Below are 18,978 nucleotides of genomic sequence, written 5' to 3'. Positions count from 1 at the left end.
CCTTTAAATACTTGCACCTGTCCCTTGCAAACGAGGACATTTTATTTTCTAACTTCAGTTCAGGGGTATTCAGTTTATTGTCTGCTTGTATTTTGTCAGTTGTCCCAATGATCTTGCTCTGATTAAGCATTCCACACAAGATCACACATTCAGTGTTCTATGACCTTTATTCTTGGCATAGTGTCTTATTCTTTAGCATATTGGCAGGCTTTGAAGTGTTTGTTAGTTTGGATTGATTTGATTGTTTTTTTCTGGAACAGATTACCATTAACTGGCTTTAAAGGAATGCAAAAGATGGACTCTTACATTAGGAAACAGCTACAGAGTATAATTAACAGACTTCTTTTAAGAAAGATTTTATGTCTTGACTACTTACTTGTCTCTGACATAGGGCACTGCTCAGTTTTGAGCCTGACAGTCAGGCTTGCAAGTCATTTGATCTATGTGCCAGGCTATCAAGAGTGAGTCTTGGCTTAATAATTTAAAAAAAAAAAAAACTTGTATATTTTAGTATAGTTTTGTCTGTGCTAGGAGATTTGGATGATGCTACCCTTAGCAGCATGGATTTTGGAGGTAGGGGCGGGATAATTTGGTGTTCTTGTGGAGTAGCTTATATAATTATGTAAGTGTGAACTAGTTAATGTATTAGGGCCTTTCCTAAAATTTGAACAATATGTTCCCGCGCCCCCCCCAGTGGATTTGGAGAGTTAAATGAGATACTACAAAGTAAAAAAAGGTGCTACGCTGTGATATTGATTAAGTACTGAGTCTGGATAAGAGGAAAATCAATATATGAGCTTCCAAAAAGAAATTTTAGTGAAGAAGACTGCATTTAACCTGTAATTTGAAGGATACACTGACTTTAGCTAAAATGCCTATTTGTGGAAAATCTGCTGGGAAATTTAAGATTAGGGTGGGGAATAATTTTAGTGTGGTAGTGGAAATAACTGATAAGCTGGAGTTTTAAATTGTACTTTGAATTTTAAGGTCTGAATTTTTATATTGTCTAGTGGTTTAATTTTGGGTAAGTTACTTAACCTGTTTATATTTTATTTTCTAACACTATGAAATAACTGTCATACTGCCAGTTTTCTTCAGGAAGATTTTTCAGTAGCAAAGAGTTGAGTTGGATCTTGAAAACTGAATAGTCTCTGGATGGGAGAGAAGCAAAGGAGGAAATCATCAGAACAAATATACAGAATTAAGGAAGCCATCATTAGAAACAAAACTTATCACAGAGTAGGGCATGCTGAATCCTGAAAAGCTAACAAGATTACCCATATATCTGTATTAGCTATATAGCATATATCTTATTCCTTACTTCTATAGATTTATACCTATATAATACTGTATGTCATATTTTTATAAGACTTTCGGTTTTGAGCTCTGTCAAGTAAGGTCTTTTTTTAAAAATTTGCCTCCAGGGCAATTGCTGGGGCTCCATGCCTGTACCACCACGAATCCACTGCTTCTGGAAGGCATCTCCCCTCCCCCATTTTTTGTTGCCCATGTTGTTGTCTTCATTATTGTTATTGTTGCCATTGATGTTGTTGGATAGGACAGAGAGAAATCAAGAGAGGAGGGGGGAGAGAATGTGGCTTGGTGATTACTTGAACATTTTGGTTAAGAGTAGTGGGGGGGAGTCGGGCGGTGGTGCAAAGCACAAGGACCAGCGCAAGGATCTTGGTTCGAACCTCCTGGCTCCCTACCTGCAGGGGAGTCGCTTCATAGGCGGTGAAGCAGGTCTGCAGGTGTCTATCTTTCTCCCCCTCTCTGTTTTCCCTTCCTCTCTCCATTTCTCTCTGTCCTGTCCAACAATGACGGCATCAATAATAACAACAACAATAACTATAACAATAAAACAACAAGGGCAACAAAAAGGGAATAAATAAATAAATAAATAAATAAATAAATAATATTAAAAAAAAAGAGCAGTGGGGGAAAGCCATAGCACCGATAAACTACTGAGAGGTTTCTTTAGGGGCCTGGGAGGTGGTTGGTACAAGTTTTGCACGAAGTGGTTCCAGGCTTGTTCCTGACTGAGCACCACCAACAGCTCTTTGAGTCATAAATTAAATATGAAAGATGCAGAAAAAAGTCACTAGCCCTAGTAGACTTCATTTTGCATAGTAAGAAAAATATAGCAAGTTAATGAAGTCAGAGTTCAGTAGGAATGGGGGAGATAGCATAATGGCTCTATAAAAACTATCGTGCCTCAGGCCCAGAATCTTGGCATCGCCACCAGCCAGAGCTGAGTGGTGCTCTGGCCTCCCTGTATGCACATGTGTTTCTGTTTCTCACATTAAATTATTTATTAAAAAGAATGCTCAGTGGCTGTTGAGTGACATTTCATCTTTGTACTAAGCCCATTCTGCTGTTAAAGTTGTTCTCTACTCTTTGGATGTTTTATGTTACATTTTCCCCAACTAATGATGTGGAAACGAAGGAATTTATTGAATCTCCTAGTGAGATTTGCTGACTTCTCTCAAATTAGAAAATGAGTCACTCTACTAGTGGAATTTAGAGCTAGACTGAATCAGATTAACATCTTTATTACTGCATTAGCGAAGATGCATATTAATGGAATTTATGGAGCGCATTACAATTTCCAGGGGAGCAGATACCAAGGAGAACCAAGAGCTTAAACAGTGTCTCTAAGGAACTTCCTGGAATGGGAAACTGAGCTATTTCCTATTAATGTTTTAAAATCCTTGTGATGTTATATATAGAGGGGAAAATAATTTCAGACTGCACTGATATTTAGTAATCTTCGTAACATTCAAAACCAAAATAAAGCCACTGTTTTTAAATACTGTATAATTAGGGAGACGGCTTAATAGAAGTCTTATTATTTTTTTTTATTTGCTATCACTGAAAAGTATTCTTTCCAGGAATTTGAGTGTTGCTGGTTTAAGAAATAGTTTAATTGCTTCTCAGTTACTTATTTATTATTTAGAGACAAAGAAATCAAGAGGGAAGGGGGAGATAGGGAGAGAGACACCTGACTCCCTTTTCACCTCCCACCTCCACCCCCTTAACAGGTGGGGACTGGGGACTTGAACCCAGGTCCTTGAGTATTATAACATGTGCCTTCAACCAGATGTGCCACAGCCCCCTTGCTCATTCATTAATCTTCTTGTGCTCTTTCTTAGCCTATATATAAATACTTATATAAATTATTTATTTATTCAGTGAGAAAGATTAGAGAGAGAGAGAGAGAGAGAAAGAACCAGATACCACTTTGGTACATGTGCTGCTGGGGATTGAACTTGGGACATCATGGTTGAGAATCCAATGCTTTATCTACTGTGCCACCTCCTGGACCACTTTTATCCAATATTTAACCAAGTAACACTACCCCATTTTCACAACAGTTTGTTTAGAAGCAAACTTTTATTCCTCAAGAAAGATTTGATTTGTACTACACACCCGAAGCAGAGGTTGGAAAAGGAAAGAGAGCACATGTGACTCTGACATGGCCGGGAGCCTCAGGCATGCGAGTCCCATGCTCTGCCAGTTGAACTATTTCCCCCAGCTCCTGCACTTTTAGTTTTATAAAATAAACTATACAAATTATGGTCATAAAAAAGTGAAGCATTCTGGATATTTAGATAGGTGTATTCATTATCTTGGGAATTTCATGGTTTTGCGAGAGGGTGGCTCAGTTTTTCATCACACACCAGGCTATTAAAACAAAAGCAGTTGGCTTATTTCTTAATTCAGTGCTTAAACAAAAACAAACAAAATTTAAAGGTCTCAGTACTATTCTATGCTTGCTGTGCATTATTTTGATTCTAACAACTTCCCTCCATAGTGTTAAAATCCTTGAGAAACTAAATAATCAGTATTTCTTATACTCATTAAGTAATCATCACAGTTTTCATGCAGTTTTATTCTGTTAGTGTATAGTTTTCTTTGTCATACTCCTATAAGTTGATAAAGAATGAAGTTGTGAAATGGAAGGTAGTTAATTCATCCAATACACTAATATTACTGAATTGTTGGTACTTGTTTTTGACAGTCGTATCTTTGTTAGGCTTACAACTGTAATGGCCTGGCGTAGTATTAGTGAATGAATGTGGGAAAACATATTGAATTTGCTGTGGTAAAAGAGCTTGTATAATATTCAGAGTTTTAGAAAAAGAGGAAAGCATAAGTACAAGTGATCAGAGAGGTACAGTTTCTTGTAATTCTTGCAATTACATAGTAGTCACCACACAATAAACCTAGGAGATTTGAAACAACGTGGGCTTATTAGCATAAACATCTAAGGGACAGCCATAAGCTTTCCAGTGTTAGCATGGCCAGAGAGCAAATGCGTTTTTTATCTTTCTTCCCAGATCAGATGCTGCTGATGAAAGGGCCTCTGCCTGTTGTCAGGATTTCTCTCTTTTCTTTTTTAAGTAATGTTTGTTTTTTGTCTGTAAAACAATGAAGGAAAAGTAGTCACAAACCTTAAAATTGTCCAGTTACCAAATTCTCTTTATAAGCAATTCTTCCCTGCATTCCCATGTCCTCTGTTCTGGACTAAAGTAGTCTGTGGGCTCGAGAATCACACCACACAGATGGATGTTTGGGTGAGCTGACTCGACATTGACAATTCTTTGTTGTTCCATTGAACTCAAAGGCTGATCTGACTGGCTACAAGGCTGTCTCCTTCCTCCTTCTCACTGTTCTGTGTGTTATCCCTCAGCCTCCTGCTAGATCTAAGAGGACATTAGCTAAACATAGGTTGACTGTGGATTATATTTTGGCCAGAGAATAGGAGCAGCTTCACTTTCCTTCTAGAACCTCCATAAAAGCTCTCAAAAACCAAAACACACACCTCAAAATAATGCAGTATAGGCAGTGTCTAAATGATCATTTCTTAAATTTGCATCTGCTTTTGTCATAGTAGCACTGAACGTAAATTCTTTTAAAATAGTTTACCAGGATGTGATAGTTACGTATTTGAGTTAAACAGTCTTACAGTACTTGCTTTGGTTGTTAAATCACTCAGTTATATTCCTTACCTTTTGAAAAGAAGTAGACTTCCACTTTTCTCAATTTCAGATATTCTTCCAGGGCATTCATCTTTATTCTAAGTTAATTTTTACCCCCCTCCTCCAGGGTTATTGCTGGGCTCGGTACCTGCACCATGAATCCACCGCTCCTGGAGGCCATTTTTTCCCCCCTTTTGTTGCCCTTGTTGTAGCTTCGTTGTGGCTATTATTATTGCCCTTGTTGACGCAATTCGTTGTTGGATAGGACAGAGAGAAATGGAGAGAGGAGGGGAAGACATAGAAGGGGAGAGAAAGATAGACACCCGCAGACCTGTTTCACCGCCTGTGAAGCGACTCCCCTGCAGGTGGGGAGCCGGGGGCTCGAACCGGGATCCTTACGCCAGTCCCTGTGCTTTGCGCCACATGCGCTTAACCCACTGTGCCACCGCCCGACCCCCTCTAAGTTAATTTTGAGGGAGTGAAGAAGTCCAACAATTTACTGTCATTGATTTTTTTTTTTAAATAGTAGTTCTACAGATATGTTGACTGTGTCAATAGTGTCAGTATATATACACACATACTTAACTGAATTGTGTAACTGTAAATATGTGCCATTTATTACATGTTAATTATATCTCAGTAAAATTGTTTAAAGAAACAGTAAACTGTGTTTCAAAAATACTTCTTCTAGGAAAGGTGGATGTAAATAGATGCCTATCCACCTGATAGACTCAGGTGGTGATGTAAGTGATTTAGGAACTTGGCCAGGCTACACAAAAATCTCAGAGATTTCTGAGGCACAGGTAGTGTGGGTGCTGGGCAGTGGTACAACCAGTGAAGTACACACAGTGACCTGGGTTCAACCCCTGGACCCCTACCTACAGGGGTAGGTGCTGTGTCTTTCTTCCTCTCGTCCCCTCTCCTCCCTCTCTCATCCCATCTATCTTTGTTATAACAATGACAAAAATATATTCATAATGGTGTTTGGCGATTAATTAGCTGTTAGACTGGGAAGGTGAAACCATACACCGAGGCATAGAATATGGGGAATGAAACCATTTGGAGTGGGAGATGAAGTAAGTTTTCATACAGCTGGAAAACTCAGGGACGCACATCTGTGGAGAAGATGACACCTGCTGGAGTTTAGGTAACTGGTAACAGGGTTTTAAGCAGATTGAGAAGAAGTTGCTACCTATCTACCCAGCCTCTCGCTGGCATAAACAATTCACTTAGCTTTAGTTAAAAGCAAAAATGGCTCCTGCTGCAGGAGCCATTATGTTTTAGTAGAAAAAGTCGTGTCTGCTCTGTTTTCAGTAAAGTACAAGTTCCCACGCCTTCTTTCCAAGCTGCGCCCCCCCCCCCGACTTTTTATTCTTAATGGTTTCATAGCACTTTCTGTACAGTTCTACATTTTGCTGTAATTTGAACTCTGAGAGCAAAAATGTCTATTTGCTGATGTCTTTCAACAAGTTTTGTTCCATTGTTGGTGAAAAAAAAAAAAACAGCGTTTCAGACTTGTCATTAAGAATGTCTGGTCTGGATGTTAAAAGCTTTTCTTTCCTTTTTTTTTTTTTTGTCTCCTCCACCCCCTCTTAGCTCTGCTCAGCTCTGGCTTATGGTGGTGCTGGGGATTGAACCTGGGACCTCAGAGCCTCAGGCATGACAGACAGTCTTTTTGCCTAACCATTAGGCTCTCTCCCTCCCCAACCCTTTCTTGCTTTTTTTTTTTTTTTTAATTTTATACTCTGCACCATCTCTTTTTCTCCTTTCCTTTCTCCTCAAAGTTCTGTTGTTTGTTGTAGGATGAACCTTACAGTTACTTAAAAAACAAACAAGCAAACACTTCCATTTGACTTGACCTACAAGGGGAATCAGGTTTTCTTTTTTCTTTTTTTTTTTTTTTTATTAAAGAAAGGATTAATTAACAAAACCATAGGGTAGGAGGGCTACAACTCCACACAATTCCCACCGCCCAATCTCCATATCCCACCCCCTCCCCCGATAGCTTTCCCATTCTCTATCCCTCTGGGAGCATGGACCCAGGGTCATTGTGGGTTGCAGAAGGTAGAAGGTCTGGCTTCTGTAATTGCTTCCTCGCTGAACATGGGCGTTGACTGGTCGGTCCATACTCCCAGTCTGCCTCTCTCTTTCCCTAGTAGGATGGGTCTCTGGGGAAGCTGAGCTCCAGGACACATTGGTGGTGTCTTCAATCCATGGAAGTCTGGCCGGCATCCTGATGACACCTGGAACCTGGTGACTGAAAAGAGAGTTAACATACAAAGCCAAACAAATTGTTGAGCAATCATGGACCCAAAGCTTGGAAAAGTGGAGAGGAAGTATTAGGGAGGTACTCACTGCAAACTGTAGTATACTTCTGCTTTCTTACTTTGGTGCCATACTCCAAACTCAGGCAATTTCTGCTTTTTTTTTTTTTTTTACATGCATAACATTTCCCAGATTCCCATTTAGCAATACAACCCCCAGTATTTCATTCATCATTTGGAATCAGGTTTTCTTCTCAGCTTTTATTTCTTTAGTAATTAGCGCATCACTAATGGACAGTCAGTCATTCATAGTGTTGGTGGCATCCTCTGTCATTGATGGGAAGAAAAACTCTGGCCTCTTTACTACGAGAGAACTGTAAAAAGATAAATAGCACTAAAAAAAAAATCTAACTGTATAGATGGTTATATGAACTTGTTTTAATAATTACAGCTGCAGTTCACTTGTTTCTTTCTCAGGTAGATCTGTAGATTATAACTTAGGACTGTTAGAAAATGTGAATGGTATTTTTCACAGGAGCATTTTAGTTAACATTGTAGAAGGGATTGTTTTGGTATCCAGCTGTCATTAACCATGGCAGAAAGCTAAACTACAAATTATTGGTGAGTATTAGCTAGTTTGGACAACACACATGACCAGTATTTTTCTCTTGCTTTCATTTGCTTGTCCAGTAGGGTTTACTTCTAGGACTACTCTTACTCCTGTGTCTTTATATATACATTTCCTTGTATGATAAAAAAAAAAAAAGAAAACCCTTCCCATTGCTATTTTTAATAACCGTGTGGTATTGCAGTCTTATGTTTTTGCTTAAAACCTAGATTTTTAAAATATCCCAATGCCATACCATTCTTAATATTTTTGTACCCCTTTAACTAGTTAAATTTAGTTGATTTTTACTAGTATTCTTTGCAAAAGTTCCTGTAAGGTATCTAATAGTATTGGTGTGTACTGGATTTTAAATAATACTGCATTAAAAAAATATTTATTTATTCCCTTTTGTTGCCCTTGTTGTAGTTATTACTGTTGTTGTTATTGGGTAGGACAGAGAGCAATGGAGAGGGGAAAGGAAGACAGAGGGGGAGAGAAAGACACTTGCAGACCTGCTTCACCACTTGTGAAGTGACTCCCCTGCAGGTGGGGAACTGGGGGCTCAAACCAGGGTCCTTACGCCAGTCCTTGTGCTTTGCGCCACCTGTGCCTAACCCGCGCCACCTGCGCCTAACCCGCACCACCTACTGCCCAACTCCCAACACTGTATTTTTTATTGTAAGATGAATTCTGCTTGTTGAGCTAATATATATCATCTCTGCAGAGTGTACTGTTATATAATAACTTTACTTACAAAAGAGAACTCTGAAGTCTTGCTCATGATTATGTGAGTTTGGTGAAGGAGCTGAACTTTTAAAACAGAACAGACTTTTTTGTTCTTGTCGTTCTGCCCCCCACTATATCAGGTGTGTGAAAATGGCAGAGAACTACTGAAACTTTAGTGCTTTTTTCTGATCAGACTCTTTCCTGATTATATGTCATACCATATAGGTAATCTGTTTGAATTATGTTTAATGGCATATACGATAATGTTTGATATCATTAAGAAATTTTCTTCCTGTAGGATGGTCATATAATATATTTTGAGCAATATGTTTATTTTTATTTGGTTTGATTTTTGTTTATCATTCACACCTCATTGAATCTGGAGGCCTTATGATTTATTTATTTTTTTTCTTTTGACTTATCTTGATGAATAGAATTTGAGTGGTCTTAGGAAAGTCAGGGTCAGTAAAATCTTAATGTGGGGGTGGGGCTTTTTTGGGGGGGATCTGTGGGAAGTGAGCCTTAGTGTCCACTTAATCTGTGTTTTGTACTAAAAAGCGGAGCCGAGTACTTCTGACCTTGTGGCCTGCAGGTGCGCGCCCCCCCCCCCCCCCATTTTTCTGATCTGTATGCTAGGCTCTAGACTGTTATGACATTTATTGAAAATAAGATTGAACAAATAGTTGTCTGCATATAATTTTAGTCAATGCTTATATTATATGGGTGGAGGGCTCACAGAGAGGAAAGTTTTTAACAGAAGTTAAGAAATTGAGTTAAAAAAGGCAGTCCTTCCAACAACAGATGAGTGGTAGAGAAAGTTGTGGTATATATACACAATATATACCACTCAGCTCTTAAGAATAAGGAATTCACTTTCTTCACCTCATCTTGGATGGAGCTTGAAGGAATCATTTTAAGTAAGATAGGCCAGACAGAGAAAGAAGAATATGGGCTGATAAAACTCATGAAAAGAAGTTGAGAAATAAGAACAGAAAGGGGAAAATCAAAGTAGAACTTGGATTGGAGTTAAGGATTCGGAGTGTAATGCCTAGGCCGACCTAGGCTGGGGGTTAGAGTGTTTTACAGAAAACTGAGAAATGGTACACATGTACCAACAACTGCATCAACCGTAAACACACACACACCCACCCACCCATCCACCCTGAAAAGTAGTCTTTCCATGAGCCCTCGAGATCAGATGTTTCATTTTAGATTTGGTGGGAAAGTTTAATTGAAAGCAACTTGGCAGACATTAAATGAGAACCCAGGGTATTTTAAAGATTTATCTTGTAATCAAAAGATAGTATAGTTCTGAAGTATATTGCTGCAGCCAGGCGGTAGTGTGCCCGATTGAGCACAGATGTTAGCATGCACAGAGTGCCCGGATTCAAGCCCCTGAGCCAAGACGCTGGTTCCCCCCCCCCCCCACCTGCAGGGCAGAAGCTTTGAAAACGGTGTAGCAGTGCTGCAGGTATCTTTATTTCTCTCTCTCTTTTAAATTTATTTATTCTCTTTTGTTGCCCTTGTTGCTTTATTGTTGTAGTTATTATTGTTGTCATCATTTTTGGATAGGACAGAGAGAAATGGAGAGAGGAGGAGAGAAAGATAGACAGACACCTGTGGGCCTGCTTCACCGCCTGTGAAATGACTTCTCTGCAGGTGGGGAATCATTATCTTTCTTATTTTTCCCTTGATTTCTGTTTGCATCTATCTAATAAATAAAAAATAAATATTTAAAAATAAATATCTATCAGCCATTTTGATAGAATCATCATTTTGTTTAATTTACAAAAGGCAAAATATTTGTTAGTACTGCCCAGGTTGTATTAGTTTAACAAATAATAAAATCAGAATAGCCAGGTAAAAATTAAAAAAAAAATTCTGAATGCATGTATGGAAATGCTCTTAGTAAAGACACATCAGAGTAAGTTGATGATTTTCATTTTTTTGAAGCTGGTTGAAGCATGATTTTAAAGCATGATTGAAACTACCTACCCCCAATAAAAATTGCCTGGGGATCTTTTAATCGTAACTGATTCTATCTTAGTAGACCTGAGTGAGGAAACAAGGATGTCATAATTAAGGTCAAATCTGGAAGAATATTTCTGTAAGAGAGTTAATCAAAGACCTGACATTCCTGACAGAGCTGTTTCCCTCTCTGCTGGGAATGTATTGCTCAGCAGAACGATGTTTGTGTTGCCCTAACCTACTTAGCTATTCAGATTCTTTGTTTCTTGAATCAAATATGCAACTCTAGTAAGACTAAGAAACCTAATAAGGTACAGAAATTATGTCAGTTGTTTTCTTCTAATATACTGACTGTCAAGTACCTGCCTTAGGCAAATCTGGAGTAGGCAATGTTTGTCTTCCCTCCATCTTTTCATTTTTCAGTTCCTTATGCTGCTCTTATTATCCTGTTTACCCTTCTTGGTTTTTCTCTCCTAAATAACTTTTAAAAGTGGCTTTATTATCACTTTGGTAAGATGGCAATGTCAGATTTCTAAGCTACGATAGTTTACAATATGCACCATTAACTTAGTAACAGGTTTTTGGAAGGGAAAATAATGTTGATACACTCACATTTTTTTCAAAGGAAACTGACAATAATACATTTTTACCCAATTTAAATTTAATAGGACACAGGAAAATTGAAGGGGGGAAGGAGGGAGAAAGACACAGACACCTGCAGCAGTGCTACAACACTTGTGAAGTTTCCCTCTGCAGGTGAGGATCAGGGCCTTGATCCCAGGTCCCTCTTGCGCTTGGTAACATGGGTGCTTAACTGGGTGCATCACCACCTAGCCCCTGTCCATGTTGTCTAATCTTTTGGGTATTTCATCTAGAGGTTGAACTTGGTCTTTCATCCATTTCAAGTTCTTTAACATTTTAAATTTGTGAGCTGGAAACTTTGAGGGATAGATGCCAGAGTCTGAAACATAAACAGTTTTTACTATCACTAGAAACTGCTCAAACTGAACATTAATTTTAAAAAGTATTTTAGTTTAAGAAAGCTGGTGGCTTTTGTTTTCCTCAGTCAGGTTACTTGCTGTCGTAGGCAGATTTCAAGTTGCATGATAGCTTTTTATATCAGTCCTTCAAAATATATTTAAAAAATTATTTATTTCCTTTTGTTGCCCTTGTTTTCTTGTTGTAGTTATTATTGTTGTTGTTATTGATGTCGTTGCTGTTGGATAGGACAGAGAGAAATGGAAAGAGGAGGGGGAATACTGAAGAGGGGGAGAGAAAGATAGACACCTGCAGACCTGCTTCACCACCTGTGAAGCGACTCCCCTGCAGGTGGGGAGCCGGGGGTTTGAACCGGTATCCTTAAGCCTGTCCTTGTGCTTTGCGCCACGTGCGCTTAACCCGCTGGACTACCGCCCGACTCCCCAAAATAGATTTTTAAAATACATTTAAAACAAAATTCAACTATATAGTATGATACTAGTGAGAATTGTCCAACTGAAGTAATAATTGGATGTTATTTATATTTATATTTTGGTCTTGAGTTTACTTTGAAAATTGAGGTCATAATATGTAACTTTTGAATTAACTTTTCCTAGTTCTCCTAACAAGGGAACTGAAAATCAACCACTGATAGCAAAATGACCTTTAATTCTGATCTTAATTTATCTTCTCAAGTAACCTTTTAAGAGTACCTTTCTCTTTTCCACTTAGCTCTATTTCTGGTTGTTACTGCCTGAGATACCCTGTGGGAAATGAGAACAGGGTGGTGGAAGCTCACTCTACAATGCCTAGGAGACTGAGACACACCTAGCATGTTACTAGAGATTGCCAAGTTGAAGGGAACTAATAGGCTTTTGTGAAATGGACCATCACAATTGAGAAAAATTAGCTGAAATTATGACTTAAAATTAAATTCCTTTAAAACTGGTTCAGTTAGAGGTTGTTTGTTATGTTTTCAATCATGTGCTAAACAATTTAATCTTTCTGTAATTTCTTTATCGGGGGGATTAGTAGTTTACACTCAATAGTAAAATACAGTAGTCTGTACATGTGTAACATTTCTCAGATTTCTACATCATAATTCACCCCCTCTAGGTCCTCTGCCATCATGTTCTAGCACCTGAACCCCCCCACCCCCCACCCCAGAGTGTTTTACTTGGCACAATGCACCAACTCCAGTCTAAGTCCTGCTTTGTGTTTTCTTATTTTTTCACTTCTTTTTTTTATTATTAGTGATTTAATAATGATCGAAAAGATATGGGATAGGTAAGAGGGGTACAATTCCACACAGTTCCCACCACCAGAATTCCATCTCCCATCCCCTCCATTGAAAGCTTCCCCATTCTTTATCCCTTTGGGAGTATGGACTTTATGGGGCACAGAAGGTGGGAGGTCTGGTTTCTGTAATTGCTTCTCTGTAAACAATTTGATCTTAACTCTGATGTTTCTTTTGCCCAGAGTTGATTAAATTAATTTTTTCTAGCCAGATTGATTATGGTAGGATTGCCTCTTATCCTCGTCTCCTAATTGTTGGGGTAATTTCCCCCAAATAAAAAAAAATTAACTTGTATATCTGAGGAGTACCAGGGATAGTTTCTTGAATTTGCTAGTGGTCCTGCTGAATTCTAGTTTAGATGTTGCTACTTTGAGTAAGCAAGTGTTTGTGTTGGATTTACCTGTTCTTAGGTGATCACGGGGAGGGCTCATATCCATGGACTTTTCAAAGAAACCAAAATAATCGAGAGCCAGGGAGATAGCACAGTGGTCATGCAGGTTATGCAAAAGATTTTCAAGCAAGCCTGTGACTCTCAGTTTACATATTCACTCCGTGGCACCACCAGAAACCAGAGCCGAGTAGTGCTCTGATAAAAAGATATGGGACTGGGTAGTGACATGCCTGGCTGAGTGCACATGTCACAGTGTGCAAGGATTTGAGTTCAAGTCTCCAGAAACCCCACCTATAATGGAAGGCTTTCACGAGTGGTGAGGTAGTATTGCAGGCGTCATTCTCTCTGTCCCTCTCTCTTCCCCCCCCTCAGTTTCCACCTTTCATAAAAATAAGTACATAAAAGAAAATACACAAAAAACCACAACAATACAACAACAAGGGCAAGAAAAGGGGGAAAAACGGCCTCCAGGAGCAGTGGATTCATGGTGCAGGCACTGAGCCCCAGCAATAACCCTGGAGGCAAAAATAAATAAATACAGTTAAAAAAAAAAAAGAAAATACACAAAAAAGGAACTTCTTTCAAAAGGTAGAAGATACACCAGTGTGATTCTTCTTTAAAAAAAAAAAAAAGAAAAAAGTGTAATACTGGACAAATAACAGTAGCTCACTAGGATAGGGCTCCAACTTTGCCATTTGCTTGACCCAGGTTTGAACCTGGCCCCCTGCTGCACGGGAGCAACACCCTAATGTTGTGCTGGCTGTCTCTCATTTCCTCTATCTCTCTCTGTCTGAAAAAGTCAGCCCAGATAATTGAAACCCCAGTGGCGATAATAAAATGAAAGGGAGACCATACTCCCAGCGAGATAAAGAAAAAGGGAAGCTTCTTCAACACCGGGGATGGGACAGAGGACTCCTGTACCCCTGTTATCTTATAATCTTGTTAATCACCATTAAATCACCAATAAAAATTTAAAAAAAAAAAAAAGGCAGAGAGGAGTCCAGAAATCAAGTAACCACGTTTAGAAGCTGTGTTTTTGAAGACCAGTCAGAATATGCTACTGCTGTATTACGAGGATTCAGCAGTGTCTGCTTCAGTGTTGTTCAGTTCAGTTCAGTTCAGTTCAGTTCAGCTGTATTACTGATTCAGCAGTGTCTGCTTCAGTGTTGAAATTCCAAACTCCATTAATACTTTATTTCCTTTTAGTTATAGTGTTCTGAAATGTAGATTATAAAAGCAAAGCCTTTCACTTGGAAACAGGACTGAAGCCTACAACTATTCTACCACAATAAGTTAACCATTTACCGTTTATGTAGAATACACTGTAGTTGATAGTTTTATGCTAATTACATGCCGTGATTGGTGAGTGATGTTTTACTTTTGAGGAAAAAACGGTAAAAGGTCAGCCTGTATTGCTCACTTACTGGGAATAGTGCTAAAGTTATTGTTGTAATCAGGCTCTCCTAAGCATTTCTTTTTCCTCCTCAGCATTTTAAAAATAAGACTTACTGTCGAACTCTTCTTACAAATGTGCTTTTTCTGGGGGGAAGGTTTGTATTGCAGTCTCCACTGTGTTTTATTCCCCACCCCCCTTTGTTGCCCTTGTTGTTTATCACTGTTGTAATTATTATTTATATTGTTGTTGTTGTTGTTGAAGACAGAGAAACCAAGAGAGGAGGGAGAGAGAAAGATAGACACCTGCAGACCTGCTTCACCACCTGCAAGTGAAGCGACACCCCTGCAAGTGGGGAGCCAGGCCTCCAACTGGGATCCTTATGCGGGTCCCTGCACTTTTTTTTGCGCGTGGGCACTTAACCCACTGTGCTACGGCCTGATCCCCTGTGTTTTATTTTTAAATATACACGTGCCTGTTTTTTAAAAATATTTATTTCCTTTTGATGCCCTTATTGTTTTATTGTTGTAGTTATTATTGTTATTGATGTCATCATTGTTGGATAGGACAGAGAAATGGAGAGAGGCGGGAAAGATAGAGGGGGAGAAAAAATAGACACCTACAGACCTGTTTCATCACTTGTGAAGCGACTCCCCTGCAGGTGGGGAGCCAAGGCTTGAACCGGTATCCTTATGCTGGTCCTTGTGCTTTGCAACCCGCTGCGCTACCACCCGACTCCCGCATGTGCCTATTTTTACACATGAACTATCACTTCATCAACACACATATTTAAATAAATCTATATGCTCAAGACTGTTGTGTGGTGAGGGAGGGAGTAAGATATACCCTGCTCACAGAGTCTGATAGAAGAGACATGGTAAGAGACAGTATTACACAGCTGTGGTTAGGAAGGGTGGGCCAGGGGAGCTCATCTTCCTCACTTCAGTTAGTGGGAAGGAAGGGATGAAGTTGATTTGGGCTGAACCTTGAAAGAAGAGATGTGCTAGGCTTGTGAGTAGAAGGACACGCTGGCAGAGGAATGGGCAGTGTCATGGCAACCGAAGAGTGCTGAGAAGAGACAGGTGAAATAATAGAGAGAGTGCAGAGGCTATTCAACACCTGTGACTATAAAGGTGAAATTAAAAGGACATACAAATTTAAAAAAGGGGGGGTCATACAAGTGTGAAGGATTAGACAAAAAGAATCAAAAGTATCATGTGACACGTAGGTGTCACAAATCTACATTTTCTCTAATTATTATATCTAGTCTCTTATTTTCCTCATCTAGTTAGCTTTTCTTATAGATCCTTATGGGGGAAAACAAAATATATCTATACATTGTTTTTTAAAATTATCATCTTTACTTATTGGACATTGTTTTTTTATTATTATCTTAACTTATTGGAGAGAGAGAGCTAGAAATCTGAAGGGGAGTGAGAGAGACAGAGAGACACCTGGAGCTCTGTGTCACCACTTGAGCTTTCCTTCTGTAGGGGGTACTGGGGGCTTGAACCTGGGCCCTTGTATGTAAACTGTGACGTGATCTCAACCAGGTGTGCCACCACCCAGCCCCCCACAATGGTTATTTAATAAATAATAAAGTGGTTAAGCATTTGATTCTAGGATTTAAAGAGTGGAAATATTGTATAAAAAAATGTTGTCAGGAGGAAGCTCATTTGTACATACAACACAATCTGAAAAACTGAGGAATTTTCAAAAAGTAAATTTGGGGCCATTATTTTCATTTCTGTATCAGGTGTTTTCCTACTTAAGTCATTCACCTGTCCTCTGATCATTTTACAGTGCGTTTATGAAACACACTGCCAACCTGTGTTTGAGAGAATCCTGCTGAAAGTTGACTTGTGATTATGCAGAGGGAGCGAGAAAGAGGAGAGACACCCGACACCGACACCCCCACCCCCCCACCCCCCCCCCCCCCACCCCCCGCGCGTGCCAGTGAAGCTTCACTCCCCTGCGTGCACTCCCTGGTAGTAACCGGAGGCTTGAACTCATGGTGATTCTGCTCTTCAGTGAGTGAGCCACCTGCTAGTTTCTCTTTAAAATTAAATAAATACATCAAAAGGGGAAAAAAAAATAGCCTCCAGGAGCAGTGAGCCCCAGCAATAACCCTAGAAGCTAAATAAATAAATAAAATTGTGTGTTTTGAAATGTGCATGATTCATTAGCACATGCTAATTATTTGTAAATAGAATTGACATATGCCAGCACTTTTTTCTCTTCTTCTCATACAGAGTGTTCTGTTAGTTTTGGATACAAGTAGCCATAGATAGCTTATAACTCACAAGAACTTTGTAATGAAGTAATTGAATTTTATGTTGTTCCTGGAGTAGACAAATCCTATTAGTGATTTAGTTTGGACTTGATTATGATTATACAGCATTTCCTCCATTAAGTGCTAGAAAGAATCTGTCTACTAGCTCACAGTGTTGCCTGCCAACATACTTTGGGGCTCACTTCATCTTGAAGCACAAGAGTCATGGACAAAAAATTAGCCTAGCTACCTATAATTCCATCATGTATAGCACTTAAAATCAATTGATAATGCTACTTTAAGTTTTTTTCTTTTAATATTTATTCCCTCTTGTTGCCCTTGTTGTTTTATTGATGTTGTTGTTGTTGGATAGGACAGAGAGAAATGGAGAGAGGAGGGGAAGACAGAGGGGGAGAGAAAGACACCTGCAGACCTGCTTCACCTGTGAAGCGACTCCCCTGCAGGTGGGGAGCCGGCAGCTCGAACTGGGATCCTTATGCCGGTCCTTGTGCTTAACCCACTGCACTACCACCCAACTCCCGATAATGCTACTTTAATGCCTACTTCTCTCCAGATCTTAACCAAAAAATTGTATAGTAACAGTAATGCTATTTGGTATTGCTATGGTTTTATCAAAAAGGACGAGTAAGAGTTATAGTCCATAAAAGATAACTTTAGAGAGGCACATACTTTAAGAAATCAAATTCATTCTACAGCTGTTCTTTGTATTTGCTGTGTGTATATGTATATATATGTATATATTATCATTTATAATATATCTTTAGTTTTTACTAACTTAATTCATCTTACTTCAGTGTATGTGATAAAGCTTTGGCATTTATTTCCTGTGGCATTAACTTGTATGATACAAACTGTGTCCTAGCACATGGCAGAACCCACCCTAGTTAGTGTCCCCTGGAACCAACAATGTGTGTGTAAAACAGAACAGTGTATATATCTTTGTAGAGGTCTATAGAATGTAATGTACTCTGACTTAGCAATTGGAATATTGGCCAACTCAGTAAAATGTAAACTCTGAGAGATTAAAGTAGTGAGTATAGTTACTGACATTTTAAGGATAGTCTGGGCTGGGGAGATAGCATAGTGGTTATGCAAAAATAATAACAACAACAAACCCTTCATGCCTGAGGCTCTGAGGTCCAGGTTCAGTGCCCGTCACCACCACAAGCTAGAACAGAGCAGTGCTCTGGTTTCTATCTTTCATTCTATCACTTTCATTGAAATAAACCATATGCTTATATTTAAAAAAAATCATTATTTTTTTGTTGAAAGAATTTATAAGTGAGTTTGTGCCAGTCATCCTTTATGGATTATGATTATAGATTATGAACAAAATTTTTTGAGTTGAGTTGAATGGAGGGAAATCCACCCTACCCCCCCACCCCTTTTAAATTAATTTTGTTGCCCTTTTAGGAATGTTGTAACGATTCAGGGCCTGCCACCTGTGCACTTAAAAGATACTGCTCTGTTTATGATAACAGTTGCTTAAGGGTAGAAAGATACTAATGGGAATTTTTAAAGATTGAAGAATGTTTTATACATGTAACTTTTGGTATGGGAAATCTTAAACCGAACTTGTTTAGGGGACACTGAATATTTTACTTTGCTTTTTCTCAGCATCAACAGTAGCAACTTGTGATTGGCGGTCCTGGATATTGAGTTGCACATCCCCACATCAATGCACTGCCAATGGTAAGGATCCCTCCATGCCCAATACCAGTGTTCTCATTGCTTTTTTTTTTCTTTTAATTTTAAAGACTTGAGAATTTTTAAAATTCTCACAACTTGACAGATGTGTGTCCCTAGACAAAAGACTTGTTTAAAAATATACACGCTAAGATGTTTAAAATAGTTTTTGAATGCTTAGTGTAAAGTAAAAACCAAGCCTTTCCCCTGAAGATCTTCATAAATGCAGATTTTTATAACCTTTTGGCTGTGGTTATACAGTTGAAAAGTTTTGCTATTTACTGATGGTCTGGTCTCTTAACTAGTAGAGTTGTGATTAGGATTTTCTGGTTAAATATGTTACAGAGATGTTTTTGATGTTACTAAAAATAATCATTTCTGTTTATTGCCTTT

General features: G+C 38.9%; 1 protein-coding gene across 6 annotated transcripts in view; it reads left to right on the top strand.

Moving 5' to 3' along the window:
* The window catches only part of TBL1XR1 (TBL1X/Y related 1), a 158,993-nt gene that overhangs the window by 60,492 nt on the left and 79,523 nt on the right, over positions 1 to 18,978 (top strand). For 5 of the 6 annotated variants that reach the window (XM_060171986.1, XM_007518054.3, XM_060171985.1 and 2 more), the window contains exon 2: positions 18,517 to 18,591. The exons of the other annotated variant lie outside the window; for it this stretch is intronic. The gene's annotated coding sequence lies outside the window, so the exon portion shown is untranslated. The remainder of the gene's footprint in view (positions 1 to 18,516; positions 18,592 to 18,978) is intronic. 6 annotated transcript variants of the gene reach the window in all.

The sequence above is a fragment of the Erinaceus europaeus genome, chromosome 14, assembly GCF_950295315.1.
Source record: "Erinaceus europaeus chromosome 14, mEriEur2.1, whole genome shotgun sequence".
NCBI classification, from domain to species: Eukaryota; Metazoa; Chordata; class Mammalia; order Eulipotyphla; family Erinaceidae; genus Erinaceus; species Erinaceus europaeus.
The sequence above is the reverse complement of the archived record's forward strand: the minus strand, read 5'-3'. Positions and strand labels throughout refer to the sequence as shown.